Below are 16,436 nucleotides of genomic sequence, written 5' to 3'. Positions count from 1 at the left end.
ATATAAATAGGGAGTCAATTTCTTTAATGCCCATACCAAGGCCAAACACTCCTTTTCAATCGCTGCATAGCTGACTTCGCGGGGCAGGAGCTTCCGGCTGATGTAGGCCACTGGGTGCTCCCCTCCATCTTCACCTACTTGGCTAAGGACGGCTCCCAGCCCGAACATGGAAGCGTCTGTATGGACGATAAAACGTTTGTTAAGGGCTGGGGCCGCCAGGACAGGAGCATTAACCAAAGCATTTTTGAGGGCCTGAAAAGCCGTTTCACAGTGGGGAGACCACAGGACCTGTCGAGGTAAGTTTTTCTTGGTCAAGTCAGTCAAAGGTTTGGCAAGTGTGCTGTAGTCGGGTACAAATCGTCTATAGTACCCTGCTGTGCCCAGAAAGGCTAAAACCTGGGTTTTTGTGACGGGGGTGGGCCAGTTGGCAACAGCTTCTATCTTGGCCGGCTCTGGTCGCTGTTTTCCGCACCCCACCCGATGACCCAGGTACTGTACCTCGGCCATCCCAAAGTGACATTTTTCTGGTTTCAGAGTCAGGCCAGCCGCCCGGATCTGATCCAGAACCATTCCTACGTGAGCTAAGTGGTCCTCCCAGGACTCACTGTGAATCGCTATGTCGTCCAGGTATGCACAGGCAAAACCCTGGAAGCCATCCAGGAGTCTATCCACCAAGCGCTGGAATGTAGCGGGGGCGTTCTTCATCCCAAACGGCATTACCTTAAACTGGTATAGGCCGAAGGGGGTGACGAAGGCCGACTTGGGGATAGCCTCCGGGGCCAGGGGAATCTGCCAGTAACCCTTACAGAGGTCGATAGTGGTCAGGTACTTTCCCCTGGCTATGCGATCAAGTAGCTCGTCTACCCTGGGCATAGGGTAGGCGTCTGTTACTGTTTTTTCATTGAGTCTCCTATAGTCTACACAGAACCGGGTTGTCCCATCTTTCTTGGGTACCAGGACAACCGGGGAGGCCCAGGGACTATCGGAGGGCTCAATCACCCTGAGTTGGAGCATCTCATCTATCTCCTTCTTCATTCCGGCTCTAACGGCCTCGGGGATGCGATACGGGGGTTGGCGTAAGGGTGTTTGTCCGGGGGTATCGACCTGGTGGGTAGTTAAGGTGGTGTACCCTGGCTTCTGGGAGAACGTGAGGTGCTTGGACTGGAGGAGTGTATTGAGCTGCTCCCTTTCAGTGGGGCTAAGTCGGTCTCCTATCTGAACCTGGGTCACTACCCCTGTGGGTGGACTCTTTTCCAGCAAGTCGGGAATGGGTAGACTGTCGGGGTCTTCCTGGGGAGGGCAACATACGGCGGTCACGTTCTCGGGGCGCTCCAAGTATTCCTTGAGCATGTTTACATGGAATGTCTTCCTGAGGTTGTTGTCGTGACAACTGGCTATAACATAAGTGGTGTCGCCCCTTTTTTCTACGATCTGGTATGGGCCCTGCCATGATGCTTGTAACTTGTCGGTCTTTACCGGCTTAAGTACTAACACCTTTTGTCCTATGGTAAAGATTCTCCTTCGGGCCCCCCTATCGTACCATACTTTCTGTCTTTTCTGGGCCGACTGGAGGTTAGCCTGCACTGATTTGGCTAGCTGCTCCATGCGGTCCCTGAGTTCCAATACGTATGGTACAATAGGGACACCGTCCGTTTCCGTCTCTCCTTCCCAGTGTTCTCGGATCAGGTTTAGGGGGCCCCGTACCTTTCGTCCGTAGAGCAACTCAAAGGGAGAGAACCCTGTCGTTTCCTGGGGCACCTCCCGATACGCAAATAGGAGATGCGGCAGAAAGCGTTCCCAATCTCGGTACTCCTGTGTGAACGTTTTGAGCATTTGCTTGAGGGTTCCGTTAAACCTTTCACAAAGTCCGTTCGTTTGGGGATGATAGGGTGAACTCAGGAGGGATTTAATTTTGCACACCTGCCAGAGTTGTTGGGTCAATTCTGCTGTGAATTGGGTGCCCCGGTCGGATAGAATTTCTTTTGGAAATCCTACCCGGGAGAATACTTGTACCAGGGCATTCGCTACCGTATCCGCTTGGATGTTGGACAGGGCGACTGCCTCGGGGTACCGGGTAGCGTAGTCTACTACGGTAAGGATGTAGCGCTTACCGGAGGGACTAGGGGTGGCCAGTGGTCCTACTAGGTCAATAGCAACCCTGCTAAAGGGTTCCTCTACAATGGGCATATTGACTAGATGCGCTTTAGGGTGATCGCCTCGCCTTCCCACTCGTTGACATACATCGCAAGTATTACAGTAATTCTTAACGTCAGCGTGTACTCCTGGCCAAAAGAATGTGTGGGTAATGCGGTGTAGCGTACGTGTTATAGCTAAGTGACCTGCCAAGGGGATGTCGTGTCCTATTTTGAGGATTTCCTGACGGTATTTGTGGGGTACTACCAGCTGTCGCCTACGTTGTCCCTTTTTCTCTGTCAAGCGGTATAGTTTCCCTTTTTCCCATAGAAAAGTTTCGTTATCTGCCCCGCTCCCCCCTGTCTCTGCTCGTTCCCGGTATTTTTGTAAGGTCGGGTCAGTCCTAGACTCGGTCTCAAAGGTAACTGGGGTGTCCCAGGGTATGGGGTCTAACAGGTCAAGAGAAGTCGGGGTTGGTCTTACCTGGGTCTCCCGCACTGGTGAGGGTTCTCGGTCCGTCCGGGCTTGTGCCCGGGTAGTCACTGGGTTCGCTTCGTTGTTATATACTGGTGCATAGGCTGAAGTCATGGGGCCCAAATCATTGCCCAGTAGTACTTCAGCAGGTAAATGGTCCATTATACCCACGTTTACAGCTCCTTTCCCCGCTCCCCAATCAAGATGTACTTTAGCGGTCGGGACTTTGTACACATCCCCTCCCGCCACTCTAACGGCTACGGTCTGCCCTGACCTTTTGTGTTCTGGCACCAAATGACTTTGTACCAGTGTTATGGTAGCCCCTGTGTCTCTCAACCCCTCGGTAGATCGCCCTTCGAGCCATACCTTCTGCCGATGGTGCTGTCGGTTATCCGAAGCCGCATATACCGGGTCTGCCTCGTGAAGCGGCCCCAAATATTCCTCCATAGGGGTCTCCTGGTTAACACAGAGGGCTCGGGCAGGACGGTAGGGCCCAGAGGGGTAATTGTAATTCCTGGGCGTCTGGTGTGTGCCAAGCGGGCAGTTGGCCATGAAATGTCCTGGTTGCTTGCATCGGTGGCAAGTGGGCCTAGGACGATCAAAATTGTTATTGGATGACCCTGAGTGTCTGGGGGGCCCGGCGGGTACTGGGGCCCGGAACTCCGTACGAGGAGGTGCACGGTAAACCTCTCTGGGCTCAACCCGTGCTGGAGCCCGGTAGTTTGTGGACTCGTGGAGACGTGAATCGTAATGTTCATCAGCTAATTTGGCCGCTTCTTCTAGAGTGGAAGGTCGCCTGTCTCGCAGCCACTCCTTCCCTTTTTGTTCCATGCCATCGTAAAAATGTTCTAAGAGGAATAATTGTAAAATTTCCTCACCAGTCACAGCTTTACTTCCGCTCATCCAGTGATTTACCGCTCTCCGCATTCGGTGCGCCCATTCCATATGTGTATCGTTAGGCTTCTTTTTCGTGCCCCGAAACTGCCGGCGATACGTGTCTGGAGTCACCGCGTACCTTTTTAGCAGAGTCTCTTTAACTCGTTCATACTGTGTCACTTCCTCAGTACCCAAAGTACGAAAAGCTTCCAGGGCTCGCCCAGATAGCTTCCCAGACAAGATCGTGGGCCACTCTCTGGTGGGAATCTGGTGCAGGGCGCATTGCCTTTCGAAGTCTGCCAAGTACTCATCAATTCCTGTCTCGCTCTCCAGGAAGGATCGGAATGCCGCAAAGGGTATTTTAGGCTTCCCAGCAGTTTCAACAGGAACGATTACTTGTGGGGCTCCAGCAGTGCGTTGTGCGTTGGCCATTTCAATGTTGTAGGCTCGGGTCTTTTGTAAATCCGCGTCTGCCTCCACCATCAATTGCTGTATCAGTTCTATAGATGGGTTTGGCCCGTATAAGGGAAGCCTCCCCCGAACAATTCTTGCCTTTGCATCATCATCCGTGATTGGTGTTTCCGCCATGGTGGAGCTTTGATCCAGTTCTGTCAATTCTGCGATCAGTTCCCTCTTTGGCCGGTTGCTGGCGTGCCTTCCTCTGCTTTCCAATAAATCTTTCAGGGTTGTACGTTTCAATTTTGCGTAGGTGCTCTCCATCCGTTCCGTGCCTCTCCTAGGATATCCAGAATCATCCCACCGCTGCCACCAAATGTTACGGTTACCCTTAGGCTAGCTGAGAGCTGGACCGTTTAGTTGTCTGGATTCCTAGTTGCTGAAGAGGGGAGAGCCGAGTTCCATAGTATTCCATGCGAGTCCTGTAAGTGTGGAAACATCCCACTAGCTATAGCATAGCTAGGATACCTTTTCTACCCACAAAACGAGTCAAAGCAGCGATTTGAGGGTCAAGTAAGAACTGAGGACTGGGCTGACCAGCCTGCTTTTTATTGTGGTTACATGTAAACAGGATACTCCCAGGGGGAGGCATAAAATCACCAATCACATATTGGGTACCTCCCACACATCTCCTCCCCTCAGATAAACAGTTAACCCAATTATACAGTACATATTTTCAACCAAGTTCTGGATGTACCCCGAAACCAGGGGGTACCCCTTTAAATCCTACACCGCTGTACAGGTCTTGTTCAGGGGAGCAACATATCCGAAAACCAACCTGTTCGGATGAACGGTTCAGGAGTTAGGGGTTTTCAAAGTTTTGACCGACCGCACAGACTTTCTGGCCGAAAATAGTTCCACACGTTTAGGCCTTGCGGTCGGTCTCCGTTCGTACGGGAAAACTCCACGAACCCATGGTCATCCATAGTTATCCTGGAGGTCGCTGTACTCCCCTTGCGGAAAGTAATCGTCCTACCGAACGGTGGGCTATTCGGTAGGTCCAGCACGAAGTTATGCTATCCTGGAGGTCTCAGCGGTGTTCGCCTGGGTGCGTCTCCGTTTTTAGTTCCAGACGATTGCTGGCAAACACCGCTGTTCGCACGTAAGATGGCCGCGAACACGTGCAAAGTCCCGAAATGGCGGCCACCTATACGCTTACACAAAGGATTCGTGCTGAACCATACCAACGACTGCACATAAGACAGAAAGGCGAAAATAGCATTGAAAAGTACACAGTGCAATAAGGTTTTTGTAACAGTTTTGTAACATCCTCCAGATACTTCAATATTTGCAATATGTCATTAGCAAATGTACTTTCTAGCAGATGAAATCAAATTAATTACAGTTCAACTGATTGTGCTTTAAATATGTGCTCTGCTCTCAGTCTAATAGAGCTGGTAAATAATACAGTTGCGTGCAGCTTGAAACCTAATCCTACAGGTTGTGATGGATTCATGTTTTTGTTTTATATCTGGGATTGAGTTATCCTCTAGCCTTATGGAATATGCTGACGATACGCACACCTGCTCAACACTCAGTATTTAATGCAACTCAGTGATTGAAAACACAATAAAAAAAATAATACAAATCCAGGCAAATCCATCAAATATACAAAGAGTTGAAATCCTGTTGCAAAGTCTTTTTCTTAAACTCCCAAATCCTTTTAATTCTGTCACATAACACTATAGCATTTATCAAAAGCTGAAAATCCAGACAAATCACACAATTAAAGTAATGAAAAATGCACCACCTGCCCTGCTCCATCCTTGCACTTAGCAAAAAAGTGACACGGATTCACCTATCTCAACAAAATGCAAAATAATTCCCTGGTGCTAGGCAGACTCATTTAATCAACTTGGAGTACTTTAATCAAAATGAAGATATGCACCCATTGTAAAATGCCATCAGTGTCCTTTATTTACTTGTCAAATCTGATGTGATTTCAATGATGGAGTGTTTGAACATCCATTGCAGGAGTATTACAATGAAACGGTTATGCAGACATTTGGCAGACAAAAACAAACATGCACTTTCTATCACAAACACGAACTGTAATTTAGGTAATTTTTTACATAGCACTGTTAAATTTTAAAGTAAATAGACAATCTTAGCTCAGTGTAAATGTTATGGTGCAAACCATCTACAGGAGCTTTACCAATGTTTTTAAACAAACTATTTGGGAACCAGAGTACCTTTGGAGTACCCAAGTACCTATTCTCCTGTCCTATTGTGTTTTATACCCCACCTCCTCTAGACCTTCAGATCGTTTGAGTGGGGTCCTCTTCAATCTATTGTTCCTGTCAGTTTTTGTAATTGTTTAATTTATTGTGAAATCCCCCCCTCTTATATTATTGCAAAGTGCTATGAAAAATGTTGGCGCTATATAAATACAGATGATAATAATAGTAGCTATTTTGATAAAGTGGAATTTACACTTCCATATTATCAATATTCATTTATGACAGTTACAGGCTGAACGTGTTCATCTAACCCAGCCTCAAAGGACCACTATAGTGCCAAGAAAACAAACTAATTTTCCTGGCACTATAGGGTCTTTAGGTTCGCCCCACCCTCAGGATCCCACTCCCGCTGGGCTGAAGGGGTTAAACACTTACCTTTTTCCAATGCAGGGCTCACTCGGCGCTGGGGACTCGCCTCCCTCTTCTGATGTCATCCGCCGAATACACATGCGCAGCAAGAGCCGCGCTCGCATTCAAACAGTCCATAGGAAAGCATTGCTCAATGCTTTCCTATGGACGGCAGAGTCTTCTCACTGATTTTCACAGTGAGAAGCGCGGAAGCGCCTCTTGCGGCTGTCAGTGAGAGAGCCACTAGAGGCTGGATTAACCCAAGTGTAAACATAGCAGTTTCTCTGAAACATCTATGTTTACAGCTGCAGGGTTAACACTAGCTGGACCTGGCACCCAGACCACTTCATTGAGCTGAAGTGGTCTGGGTGCCTATAGTGGTCCTTTAACATGACACATTTACCATTATCAAAGGTGCCAGGAAAGCCCAATTTTATGTCAAACTTTTCCTAAAATGGTTGAAAGAAAATGGACAATAGCACCCATGGCCAGTGGTGTATTCTGGTTTTGTGCTGCCCTAGGCATGACAAAATTCAGGCACCCCTCTCCCCCTTTCTAAATTTCACTTCCTGTTAAAAATCAACACACTCTTTGCCTGAGACACACGCCTTCACTGACATACACTCACTGAAAGATACACAGTCCTTGTCACACACACTGTTTAACCATTACACACTTTCACTGAAACATACACACTCACAGACGTACACACTCACTGAAAGACACACATCCCACGACAGACACGCATTCACTGACAGATACACGTACACAATCACTCTGTGTCAGACGCACACACACTATGACACATAACAGACAGACTAACAGACAAACACTCGAAAGGATTGATTGCATTAAAATTGAAATTGGTAACATTAATTCAAAAGACTATAAAAATAGACAGGCTTTTTCAAGTAAGCATAGCCAGTATTTAAGGTGGCGTAATTTCTATGAAGTCCTGCACATGAAGACTGTTCTATTTTGATGCATATTGTAAGCAATTTTTGTTTGCAAGGTAAATTCTGAATCTTCAATACCATTTTAAAACTGAGCAGAAGTCTTCATGCCAAGATCAACAGTATGTGGATTATTCTCCAAAATGATTAACAGGTGGACTGAACTAATGGACACTGTGTATCATACTGCTAATACCTTTACATTGTTGCAATACTTTATGTGTTACTTTTTAAATTGACCCTTTAAGCACAGATTACTTTGCTAGTTTGAGTATTATGATAAGAAAAGTAAACAATATAAATGGTGTCTTCTGATTGTTTTGGTTGACCTTTGATTTCTCCATTAGATAAAGGGCAGCATCTATAAGCCAAACCGCAATTGATTTATAAATGCCCATGTAAGCCCTATGCAGATCCCTGAAATGAAATGTATGAATCTGCTGGGAAACTTACCCTGTCCGATACAGGAACATTTTGTAAATAAGAATAGTATTATGGCAAGTTTGGCTTAGTCATTTAAAGTTCATGGAAAAGTTTTCTTTTTTTTTTTTCTTTTTTCATAAACTGTGTAAAGTAGAAAAACATGAAGCAAGACCACATAATAGAGATATTGTCCTCATTTATAAAAATGTTTATCTAATTTGTATTCAAGTGGACTTTAAATCGTGCCCTTGTGGTGTCACTGCTCAAATCTCTTGCCATTTAGGAGTTAACGGGACACTGTAGGCACCCAGACCACTTCAGCTAATTGAAGTAGTCTGGGTGATGTGACCCTTTTGCACTTAGTGCTGCAATGTAAAACATTGAAGTTCCAGAGAACTGAAATGTTTACATTGCAGCTCTAAGTCTGCCCTCTGAGGCTCTAGAGGGCTTCCGGAACCCAAACTGACTTTTGGTCTGTTATCTGAATGTCCCCACAGACCTCCAGCATCAGATTTTCCCCATAGAAAAGCATTGAATAATGCTTTCCTATAGGGAGTTCTAATGCGCGTGCGGCCATTTGCGCATTAGGGGTCAGTCGGCAGGGGAGGAGCGTGGGCGGGGCCTGACCCAGCACCGAAAGACATTGCGCTGGATTCATGTAAGTGGCTGAAGGGGTTTCAACCTCTTCAGCCCCGCGGGAGGGGGGGCACTCCAGGAGCATATAGTGCCAGGAAAACTGGTCTGTTTTCCTGGCAGTATAGAATCCCCTTAAGTAGCTTTGTTAAAGCAGCACTGTCAAACCATACTTTGCTTTTCCCAATCGTATTTTCTTCTTTCTTTTCTAAGTTTTCATCTATTTTCCAAACACTTCTAGACTCTGGGCGCATGTGTGAGAGTGCAGCAGCTTCTGGCATTGATGCACCAGGAGCTAAAGAGGACTGGCCGGAAGAAGATGGCATCACCAGGAGGGACAGATTGAGGTACGTAGAACTCACCTTTCCCTGCGCTTCCCCCATCAGACCACCAATTTCTACAAAGTCCCCAGATGATGACAGTGCTGCTTTATTGCAGTCCTAGGCAAACCTTCCCTGTATGTGATTCACACAACCTCAATGGAAGGTTTCATTTTTATAGCATAGCAGGGGAGATTTATCAAAGAGTTGTGGAGACTTTTACATGTAATTTTCCGCAAATCTTTTGCATAATATATTAAACTTGTTACTTTTTTTTTTTATCTGCTACTTTTTTTGCATCCCCACGGTCATTTTTGAATATGCACCAATTGTTAGCCAATGTAACAGACTTAATAAATATTTCTGTCACTTTTTCCAACAGAAAACATTTTTCCACCATTTAAAAATCATGACGGCATTTAAGAATAACTTTTCAGAGAATACTTTAATAAATATTCCCAGTATGTTTATTTTAGAATTGGTTATCTCCCTTTTAATTTAGCAATAATCATGTACGGGAGGTTGCTGTAGGTTCTAGCAGACAATTAAAGAGACACTCTGGGCCCAAAAAGCACTTTAGCATGCTCAAGTGCTTATTTTCATTTTACAAAATAAGAGCAAATTTCAATAGAAATGGTCAATTTTCTAAATTACCATTGACACTCCCCTCCTAAGAGGCAGGCAATTTCTCAGAGCATCTGCCTTGCAAACAGTTTGCACTGATTTGCACTGGGAAGTGTGATTGGACAGCCACAGAAAGTCTGGGTGGGGTTAGAAGGGGAGGGCAGCAGACAAAAGAACTGCAGCTTTTGCAAGCTGTTTTTAGATTAATGCATGTTTTCATTTGTGGTACTACACAGTGATTATTTTTATTTGGGCATTGGAGTCTCTTTAAAAGAACATGAAATAAGAACTTCTAAATTAAAGACAAGACAAAATGAAAGCTAAACAAGGTCTAATCTTTAGATGTAGGGAGACTGTGAGACAGCCAGTGGAGATGTGGCTATAGCTACATAAACAAATGTGATATAAACTCCTAAATGGCACAGAAATCAAGTAGTTTAACTGCAGGGGCATGATCTATACACACACAAAAAACATCTTTAAGCTAAATTTGTTTTGGTGATTAGAAAGTCTCTTTAATTATAATGCATGAATAAAATGTTAGAGACTTGCAGGGCATGTATTTAATAGTTATTATGACAGATCACAAAACTATAATAAACAAGAGCATTTTGTCATTAATAAGAAGGAACTCTACAACATAAATAAGATCTTAATTGTTCTATACATGAAAAAAAAAAACAATTAGCAAGGAAAATCTCTAGAACACATTTGTAAGAAGGTCACAAAGATTATAAAGTGTCTGCTCACTGACACTTCTAACGCGACTCCTTTGAATGAAAATAAGACATTGCTCTGCTAGCTGCCCTGTTATAGCTGTCTGCAACGTCTTGTATAGACACAATGCAGACAGCTTATCTAATGAGTCAAGCCCTTTATTTACTGAGAAGTGAAGGCTGGGGCCTATTAAATAGAGCCTTTCAGAAGAGTATTTAGTTGAAGCTGTGAACTTTTCGCTTCACACCTGGGAATGAATTCTTTATCACGTAAGGACATCTTTTTTAAGCTTTTGCCAATTCGTTTGAAGCTGAATCCAAAATTAAACAATCATTCTTTTACAGTTCCACAGTAAAACAGTGTGCTCGATGGTAATCATCAGCTCCATTACAATTCATTTTATTTTGTTCAGAATCATTAAGCTGGTGCGTAAGATAGCTGCTGCGTCTTATTACAGTGTCCCTTTTATCCAATTCCAGATAATAGTCAAATACCTTCTTGTGGTTTTCAAAGCTGCATTCATTTGCAGAGTAGGCTAGAAGATAGGTCAAAGCATACTGCAATTCTTCAGTCATGACACGCATTTACAAATCACAAATATATATATATATATATATATATATATATATATATAAGAAAAATACTAAGGGTCGTATACCTTTATAAGTTATAAGGGGACGTATACCTTTATTTTAATTAGATTACGGTCTCTCTTAAGGGGAAGGAAAGGAGCTACATTATTGTGCTGCCATGGAGATACATATATACACACATACACACACACACCGTATATACTCGAGTATAAGACAGGTTTTTCGGCACATTTTTGTGCTGAAAACCCCCCACTCGTTTTATACTCGAGTCAATGTCTTTATTATGGCAACTTACATTGCCATAATTACAGACCAGGACCGCCGGGCTCATTACAAGCCCGGCGGTCCTGTTGGGGGCTGGTAGTGAGCTGTAACTTACCTTTCCTGCAGCTCCTGTCAGCTCCCTTCTCTCTCCTCCGGTCCGGTCAGCTCCACTGTAAGTCTCACGAGAGCCGCGGGGCCATAGACTTGCAGTGGAGCTGACCGGACCGGAGGAGAGAGAAGGGCGGGGGAAGGCTTTATAAGCCTTCCCCCGCCCTGCGGAGCTCAGTCTGCGCGGAGCCCTCCATGGGTATAGATGGATTATTTTTTTTGCGCTCTGGTTTTTTCTTTTTCGTCTGTGTTTTTTTTTTGCGCTCGGGTTTTTTATTTTATTTTAAGTTCGACGGGTATAATGGATTTTTATTTGGCCTTTCTTGGGGCTGAAAAATGAAGATTTCAGAAAAAAGAAGACGTCGAATGGTAAGTTTAATTTTATTTACAGGGTAGTAATTTTATTCCCCCCTCACTATTTTTTAGGGTGAGGGGGGTAGGTAGGGGCTTTTTTATTTGGGTGGGGGGTGGGTGACCCCTAGTCACCTTTGATGGGGGGGTTTATTTGATTTAGGGCCCCCACCCGCCGCCCAGGGGTGGGGGCCGGGGGGGGGACAGTAGGTGTCCCCCCCTCATTATCATTATGACCCCCACCTGCCGCCCAGGGGTGGGGGCCAGACAGGGGGAGGACAGTAGGTCCCCCCCTCGTTATCTTTAGTAGACATGCCCCTACTCGCGGTATAGCGAGTAGGGGCATTGGGGAGATTTTAATCTCCCTTATACTATTATGGGGGTCATATTGACCCCCATAGAGTGAGGGGGGCCTGGGGGGCTTATGAATTGGCAGGGAGCACTACTCCCTGCCGCTTCTATCTTTACATATTACAAGGAGGGAGCTGCAAGCCGGAAGCTCCCTCCTTGTAATAAACTGAAGGAACAAACGAACACTGATATTCGGTATTTGTTTGTTCGTCTGATTTTTCTATTCATTCATTTGTCTGTCTGATGAATGAATGAATAGATGAAATTCCCGTTCGCATGTCCAGGTGTTTCACTGGGCATGTGCGGGAATCTCAGTGCTATCTAGTGTGGGCAGATGACGTGTCCCACAAGGACTTCACCTACCCACACAAAGATGGCGGCGCACTGAATAAAGATCGGGGCAGAAAATAAAGATTAATAAATAGGTAATCTGGGGGGCTTAGGGGCATTTGGGGGTGACTAAGGGGTCAATTGGATGTAGTGGAGGCGGGAAGGGGGTTAACAAAAAAACGGGATTCGGCATGACAGTGCCGCTTTAAGGTAAATTACATCTGTTTGAAAGTGAAACCAGTTTTTTTTTTTTTCATGCAGGCTCTGTCAATCATAGCCAGGGGAGGTGTGGCTAGGGCTGCATAAACAGAAACAACGTGGTTTATCTCCTAAATGACAGTGAATTGAGCAGTGAAATTTGAGCTATACACTAAAACTGCTTTATTTAGCTAAAGTAATTTAGGTGACTATGGTGTTCCTTTAAGTGTAGCATATTAGAACACTTGACTTTATTGGCATACAGTTGGTTGACAATCCCCCTCCCCTTATTACACCTAAAAATATGAAACATTTAACAATCAGGAGTGATATATTCATCTATTTTTTTAAATTATTCTTTATTTTTGTTAGTGCATGCAGTAACAGTTTGGCTTTCTAGAACACAATAGCTGTAGGAAACCGTTGGCTAACCTTATACAACATGGCATGGAGAGAACTGTGCACATTTTGTAAAACTTAAAGTGATAATAAGCAAAAGCTTCAGGCATATTACAGGCTAGTTGATGTCAAAACATAGACTAAGCTACTCGTTGTAGGTAATGTCAGGTAAAGTTCTCGCTCGTGGTGCATGTTGGGCAGATTAATGGTCGACGGTGCTGTATAAACATGCTTAATCATAGGGTACTATAGGTCAGGTCAGTCCTTAATGTGACGCTGTACTGTTGTGTAGAAAGGGAAGCAGGGAACTCTTCCCGTTGCGGTGGCTGACCTTTCCGTAGGTAGTATTACCACTGATAGCCTGGTGTCACGTTGTAGTAGTCAGGGGCAGCAGGCCTGAGTAGGCTTGTCAGTGTCGGGTGCCTATAAAGGCGTAGTGGTGCTCTGGCCCTGTCGCCTGACGTCAGGGTTGGGTATATTGTTGGGTTAAAGCAGACTAATTCACGGTAACTGGTTGTGTGCCGTACGTTAAGTGTGCGGGCTGGGGAGTTAACGGGTAACAGGGTACTTGTCTAGTGTTACTTGTCGCAGGTGAGTAGTGCAGGTAAAAATCAGTGAACATTAACGTTTGTCATATACATAACTCACATTGTATGTGCGGTTTTCTCAATTGGCTGGCGGGCAGTTCATGTATGTTGAGTGGGGGAGGCGGTGTAAGGGCGTGTAAAGTTATCGTGGCTATCCAATTTGGTTGTGTAGGTCGGGGAATAGGGCCTTCTGTGGTGTTAAGAATATATTAATCTATTTTAAGTTGGTTTCCTTAAGATGCCCTTGATGTATAATATATAATCCTCCTTGTGGGTCATGTATGATGATGTGTGTGATCTATCTAATTCCAGTTGTGACATTAATCCTAGCAGCACAGGAATCTAAAAGCAGTGGGTCTACCACATCAAAGTGAGGACTGTGCAAAGAAGCCTCTGAGACAATGCAGCATATAGTAGCTGGGTGCAAGATGTTAGAAGGGGAAGCATACACTGAGAGGCACAATGAAGTTGCCGGGATTGTCTACCGAGATATCTGCACCAAAAATGGGAGATACCACAAAGGGTAGTTGAGAATGACAGGGCTAAGGTTATGTGGGACTTTCAGATCCAGACTGACAAGCAAGTAGTTGCCAACCAACCTGACATTGTGGTGGTAGACAAGGAACAGAAGACCGCAGTAGTGGTGGATGTGGCAATACCCAGTGACCATAACATCAGGGAGAAGGAACATGAGTAGGTGGACAAATACCAAGGACTGAAAGATGAGCTAGAAAGGATGTGGAAAGTGACAGCAGTATTAGCCCCATGTTGTGATAGGAGCACTATCACAACATGGGGCTTCAGCAGATTTCAGGTGGGACATCTGAGAAGAATGCAGTTCTAGGAACAGCTTAGATGCTGTGCATAACCCTCAGATTCCCAGGCCCCTGGTAGAGGACCCAAGAATGAATCACAACAACAAATTACAAGAAGCATTTGGTACATACTGATTTATTCAGTAATGTGGTGTGCCATTTTTTGTCAAGGTGATGTTCCCAGGGAACATGGAAGCTGTAAATCAGTTTAGCTTAACAGAAACACTGGCATCCTGGCCTGGAGAAATACTATGAGAATCTTGCAGATTAATTATTCACTCTTTGCGCTCAGCCAATGAGCAATATCCTTTATTAGACCAGCTTATCTCAGTGAAGACATTTGGCAGGAGAAACCAGGTGTGGTTCAAGCTCTCAGTGGACCCAAGTAAGTTGTCAAACTATTCTAAAGCATTTTGACAAAATAATATGGTAGTAGGGGCACCAGGGCCTTCCTAGCTCCATAACCCCTACATCAGGCTTGTGGTCGGAGTGTCTATTGGTATGATGTTGTAGAATTACAATTTAAAAAAAAAAATTCAAAATAATTTAACATTATCATTTTAAGATGTTATTTGACTATGGTGCTGAACAGTTTTATTACAGCTGTATTTCTTTATTTGATTTTACCTCTGTATCAATATATTCCTTATTTAAGAACACCCTCCTAAATTACAACCAGGTGTAGTTTCAATGCAAAAGTAGCTGCAAGGGTTGGAAAATACATAGTAAAAGGTTGAGATGTCACCAGTACACAATTCAGTACATTATATTTTAATTGGTTCACCCTTCACCTACTGCATTGTGCCAGAAACATATTATTGTGCTAAGCACACATGTCTCAATTTATACTCTGTTAAGGAACAAAAGACATAATCAAGAGCTCTAATTACACAGAAGATTATTGTAAAATGGGGGTAATACATTTCTAACTTATCACCATCTGCAAAGCAGCAGGATTTAGCAGGGGGAAAAAAGCAATTAAACTTTTGTGGAGATCACATCCAAAAAGTGTTTTGTCTAGATATTATACAGAGATCTAAAGCACTCCTAAGAACAGACTAGCTTTGACACATAAATGTAAGCAGGCAAATGAAGTGAGCAGCAAAGCAAGGAATGTTTCTAATTTTCTACAGATTGTGAGATAGATCAGCTGAAAGAAAATAGCAGTTTTCTTTTGTATTCAATGTTCCTCAATTTGGTAACAATTGGAGGATCATTATTGGTCACAGAAATATTTTGAATCAGAATTGCTATGTCCATCTCAACAAGAAGTTTATATTTGCTTTGCATTGTATTTTCACTTTGCTCAAGTGAACATTTTCACCCTGCAGAAAAATGAATTTATCTGCCAAATCTTCATTATATCCCTCTGTATTTCTTTATCTCTGCAGAGGGACTGTAAATAGCAAACCCCCATCTACTTCCACAGTCTACAGGTAAAAGTTCATAGCTACATTCTAGAACACACTGGGTGAGAAGATGCCCTTGTTATTAGCCATGACTTTTACCCATCTGGGACTTTTCTACACCTGTGCGGATTCTGTCTAACACACCATTAAGCATAAGAAAAAGTCCCTACCTAGCTTTACATATAATGTTTGAACTGAAAATAATGGAAAAATAAATGTAAACATTTTTTTACACACTTTTTCATCCGCAGCTTCAACTGTGACACAAAACATATCCACAAATATTACTTTAATTTGTGTTTGATAGAATAAAACCAGAATATGCAAAAAATGCACTTTTTAAACATTCTGATATGGTGGACCACCAAATAATTTCCACAAAGCCTGTAGGCATTACAGCATGAAAAGTACAATTAAATACATCACAAACTAGAACACCAACAATAGTTGATTCATAGAAAGAAATTGGAAAAATATCACATATACATTTTTTTCTAAAAAGTTCCCAATGTTACTAGCACGTCAAACAAAATAGAGACCTTCTTTGGTCACTACCTTTTCTAGTATAATTTGTCTAAGATAAGACCACTGGAAAAGTATGCAGAAGAAATAGCCAATCTTTAGAAACGCTACAGTGAGGATTGAGAAGTTAAAGCTTCAAGTTTCCCCCACGTTTCGAGTTTGCACCCACATTAAAGAATGATTGGGCAAGCAGATCGTGAGATAGAGCACCCTAAAGTGAGTTACCAGGACACTCATAAGAAACCATGTACTCAGATACCAAGTACCAAACTGGCCTATCATTTACTCTCCCAGTCACCGCTCTATCGCACA

At 43.9% G+C, this 16,436-nt stretch overlaps 1 protein-coding gene across 4 annotated transcripts in view; it reads right to left on the bottom strand.

The window, feature by feature from the left end:
• BCAS3 (BCAS3 microtubule associated cell migration factor) overlaps nucleotides 1–16,436 on the bottom strand; it is a 1,245,307-nt gene that overhangs the window by 1,114,247 nt on the left and 114,624 nt on the right. The gene's annotated exons all lie outside the window — the stretch shown is intronic.

The sequence above is a fragment of the Pelobates fuscus genome, chromosome 1 (genome assembly GCF_036172605.1).
Source record: "Pelobates fuscus isolate aPelFus1 chromosome 1, aPelFus1.pri, whole genome shotgun sequence".
NCBI lineage: Eukaryota > Metazoa > Chordata > Amphibia > Anura > Pelobatidae > Pelobates > Pelobates fuscus.
The sequence above is the reverse complement of the archived record's forward strand: the minus strand, read 5'-3'. Positions and strand labels throughout refer to the sequence as shown.